Source organism: Vigna unguiculata, unplaced genomic scaffold (assembly GCF_037176805.1).
Source record: "Vigna unguiculata cultivar grain cowpea cultivar isolate G323 ecotype 2 unplaced genomic scaffold, ASM3717680v1 ptg000039l, whole genome shotgun sequence".
Classification (NCBI taxonomy): Eukaryota; Viridiplantae; Streptophyta; class Magnoliopsida; order Fabales; family Fabaceae; genus Vigna; species Vigna unguiculata.
This window is the reverse complement of record NW_028196682.1, coordinates 1-5,000: the sequence shown is the minus strand read 5'-3', so window position 1 is coordinate 5,000 and position 5,000 is coordinate 1.

The following is a 5,000-nucleotide window of genomic DNA, read 5'->3' as shown; positions in this document are numbered from 1 at the left end:
CAAGGGAGCTATTTTAATTGAAAAATTCCCTGAGGTCGTCCACATGATTACCATAGTCAAATAGGGAGACCTCAGTCCAGCTCCCCACCTATGAATGTTGGTGATTTCTGTTCCAAAGCGGACGAAAGGAAGCTTTCTGGCAGGCTTTCAAAGGCAAGTCTTTATTCATCCTATTATGGCTACTTCGGTTCCTTTAGTGAAAGCAACTGTCTCATCTCTTGCAGTTCCTTCAGGGCATCTTCGATGAGTTGGATCAGAGCTTTTCCTTAGCTATGTCCCTTAGCCAATTGGACAGCTTTTTTAATCAAATCATATCCTTGCCGTTAATTCAATAGATGTCTCGCCTGCCAATCCTGTGCTAACTCTTAGCCATACAGTAAAGACCGGTAATCTCGCATCTGAGAGAAACCTATGCCATTTTCCACGTCGCAAACAAGCCCTTCTTCACATAACTAATGGATTCACTGTCCATTTGCCCAAAAAAGAGCCTTTTTGTCCTAACTGCGCATTCTTCCTTCAAAGAGCGCGCTAGTTGCCTTCTCGGATAATTTTGAAGTTGTCTTCGCCCCTCTAGAAATTACCCTTGAATAAGGTAAAAGAGATAGAACCGCGAAAGAGCTCCTTCGCGCTAACTCCTAACAGCTGCTACTCCGATATCAGAAATATGAAACGCACCTGCCTTTATCCCGCCTACCCTTACTAATGGGCAATCAGAGTTCCTTGCTTTCCTTCCCCATAAATCAGTGGTTCCACACCAAGATCAAATGAGGGACCACTAGTTGCATTTCTCATATACTAAGGTTGGACCACTGCCGGAGAGAAAAGAAAGGCTGACCCTATCAAAAAAGGATAAGGAATGGGCCCTTAGCACAATAAGAAGTGCGGGGGGATGGCGATCCAATTCCTACCCTGGCTTAGACGGAAGAGAGATCCTTTCAAGCCCTCCTCACTCAACAAAGGGAATGATTCTAATCCTGCGGGGGTTAGTAAAGACTAGGCCAATGGTCCCACACCTCAAGGAAGAGAGATGGAATGGAAAAGAATGTCGACAGAAAGGAAGGTCTCATTCCAGTTTGATTTCCATGCCTGCAGGAAAGATAGAAGATCGGGAATGCCGAAATTGAATAATATCTGTTTGTTTGTGATTCAAAGCAAAGTGCTTGAACTGCACTTTTTCCTTCAATAGGTAAGGGCGCTAACGCGCCCCTTGATCAAAGACCGGTTACACCGAATCAATCATGAAGTTCTACCCTTGGTACCGAGCGAGGATTGGGGATCACTTTCATCCGCATCTCTTTCTTTGTTTTATTCTCTTATGCCGGGTCTGGGGAAATGAATTTCGAACTGAAAGTATGAATTACAATTTACCACGAGCGAGAACTAGAAACATAATAAGATAAGCAAGCGAAGGCTAGAATGATTTAAATAACGTACAAACGCGAAGAAAACCTCCTGCAGTACCGGCCGTGTCCTTGGCTCTCACTCCATGAATCAGATAGTGCCATACGTCCCACCACAACCGTCCGATCCTCTGATGGAGAAGATCAGTCGCCTTGAACGGGCAGTTATAAGTTGAGTAGGGACAAGTATGATGTTGCAGATCTTGAGAATCTCTCCCTATACCCCAAAGTCAGGCTTCCGTACGGTTTTCAGTGGCCAAAGATAGAAAAGTTATGGATAAAGCGGGTTTCGTCTCATTTTCCGGAAAGCCAGTCATACTATTCCACTTTAGCTAAGCTAATGATGAAACAGGATCTGGATTTGTCTGCAGATGATGATGTCCACTCCTGGCTCGATGCGCTTAACGAAGGAACTCTCTAGATTCAGAATGGATTGACTTCGTAATTAAGCAGCATCCTTTAAGTAGGGGTGCGCCGGACCGCCGACGAATGAAGAATAGGTAGCCCCACACCCCAGGCAGAGTTAGTGAGCCGTGTAATAGGCGACCATTTCGCGCGGTTCGGGGGGCACTTGAGTCAGCCGCCGGTCGCCCCGACTGCGTCTTGACCCCTATCCAATTTTTGGGCCAATTCCCCCTTCGTACTACCAAAAAATGAGATTCTTGCCGAATCCGAGTTTGCTGCTCCAACCATTACCAAACTAATACCTATTCTGTTTAGTACTTCAGGTGCTTCTGTTGCGTATAATGTAAATCCCGTAGCGGATCAATTCCAACGAGCCTTTCAAACAAGTACTTTTTGTAATCGACTCTATAGCTTCTTCAATAAACGCTGGTTCTTCGATCAAGTTTTGAATGACTTTCTAGTCAGATCGTTCCTGCGTTTCGGATATGAAGTCTCATTCGAAGCTTTAGACAAAGGTGCTATTGAGATATTGGGCCCTTATGGTATATCGTACACATTCCGACGATTGGCCGAGCGGATAAGTCAACTTCAAAGTGGATTTGTTGTGCGAAGAGTGCGTTATGACCCGTGGCCGCCTGCCTGGTCTGGTGGGGTCCTCCGTTGTGGGTAAACGGGAAACCCGACTCTACGAACCCGAGGAAAGGCTGCACAGCAGTAGTAGGGGCGTTAAGACCGGAGCTTTTTGTAGTGCTAGCAGGAATGCAAGTGAATGAATCCCATCCCCTAGCGAGTGAAGTGCTTACGCCCCTTTCTCTAAGAGAAAGAAAGGGGCGCGCTAGCGTTTCAATAATAATAGAAAGGTTAGGGGGCTGAGAAAAGCTTGCTGTCTACTTCCTCGAGCCTTCACTGCCCCGTTCTGTAACTTCCCTTCTTTAGTCCGTCCACGAGGCTGTCAAAATATATATAGGGGCGGCTATCTAGCGGGAGTCGTTTCGGTTGTATGCCACGAGGTCCCTATGGACAAGGGGAATCATCGCTTTTGGCGCAGGCAGCCCTCTACCATCCATCCCATTGCATTCCATCGTCTCGTATTGTACTGTACCGTACCAAACCAGATACATCTATTGAGTGAGAGAAAGGTAGCTTCTCTATAGATATATTATAAATATCTTCATTTTTGATATGGATAGGGATCCCCAGATTCCCGTCACTACGATTGATTGTCTCTACCTAACTACATGGTAGTGGGTCTAGGGAGCGCAATTGCTAGAGCACGGGAGAATGAAGAGTAATGATTTCAGCAAGAGCAGCCGGACGGACTACTATAGTGAGTCCAGTGACTACTAGAGTAGAGTGAGTAAAAGGTATGGTATAGCAGCCTTTCCGAGCGAGCCTCTGGGATCTCCTGTAAACCCCATGATGTGGTAAAGGGAGGATATTAGGGGAAGCAGTGAGTGGAGATTCCCCTGCAGAGAGCCGGATGAGGGGAGACCTTCACGTCCGGTTCGGAGGGCGGGATATCCCGACCCTACTATCATTATGCCTTTGCAATGTTACTTGGTTCAACTCTATTTGTGACCTTTTCTCGTATGTGGGACTCTCTATCTTCTTGGGTAGATAATCGATCGTCTTTCATTTTGATAGTTAGTAGTTTTTTTAATAATAAGTCAATAATAATAAATAAAAATCGAACTGGAGGAGCGAAAAGCCAGGATGGCTTGGTAAGCAAGCAACCTGTTATGTAGGCGCCACCCTCCATTTCTTTTCTCTTCTTTCTTTTTGAATGACAGTTCATCAAAACAATTGCTAGATCGAGCACGCGACGCGCATAGTCTTTCAAGAGCGGGTTGTCTCCTCTTCAACATTTCTACTACTTCCTTGTGGACTCTCAAATAAGCACACCCACACGTACTGCTTACCGAAAGGATGTACTGCCTCTGGCTCGCATTCCGTCCCAGTTCCTTACCTCCTTTGGGTGGGGATAATAAGTGACTTGCTCTAATGCACCTTTTACCTAGCCCTGTCATTCTTCATTTCATATTCTTTCGTTTCCATGAAAAGAAAGAGTTTTCTTTTTTAAGTCCATCCAAAAGATTTGCCACCACTACTTCCGGAGTGGACCGCTTTCGAACAAGATGGAACGGTCTTTCTTCAAAGGCGGCTTATTACGCCGCTAACTTACCTAACGTATAAAGATCGCTTTCAATGCGGTGACCGATAGCGAAGTAGTACCAATTGCCGTGTGCTCTAAAGCTAGTCAGGAGCTTTTTACTCTTTCAAACGAGTCGAGTCAAAAGTTGATACCCTTGAGTTCTCTATTGGCTCTCCCAGAAAGAAAGTAGAGTGATATGTGCAGGTTGAATCCGAGATGCGCATAGAACGGGACCAAGTGGTTTAGGAAGCCGGACCGGAAGACCTATAGCCGAGGATACTCTCTAAGTGAAAGACTCCACTTTTTTATATCTCAATCTCAACTGGCTCCTCATATAGAATGATTTGAACCCACCCCTCTAATATAAAGGGACGCGTGCCTAAAGACCGTCCATCTTCAGATTGAGCCCCTATTTTTTCCTATTACTTTCTTTCTGATTTTAGACTCCCTTCGCGGATCTCCCCTCTTATCCAATCAACCAACTGTCCCAGGCCGGGAAATAGCGTTCCGGAAGAAGCTTTCGCCGCCCCTAGCTCGACTGTCTTCTTTTGAAGACCAACGAGACTACTTTGTGAGGAAGGAATTTTGTACAAACTCAGACTTGAATGGATCGCATTTCATCCTAACTCTCAGAAGACCAAGCATGAATAGACGTAGGCAGGGCATAAGAATCTCTCCTAAGCACCCTAGGTAAAGATGAATAACCTTTGCATAGAGCCGCACTCGAAAGAAAGATTAGTAACCTTCCCAATCCTCTACCGGTTTTTAATGTCAGTAAAGTAATCCAGTATAAGAAGCCCACATACACGCTCTCCTCCTCCACCCCCATACCTGATAGGGTGGCCTCACCTTATTTAGAAGGCTACAGAAAAAGGTGAAGCCCACCTTTCACACCTCCGGCAAACTACCCAAGACCTGACGAGAGATCTCTCTCCCTCTTTTTTTGGGCATAGGCCACCGCTTTGTTTTACGCGGATTCTTTCCATTGCCCTATGGTAAAGGTGCATTCCCTCTTCCGTTAGTTGTTTCAATTTTTAATGTAA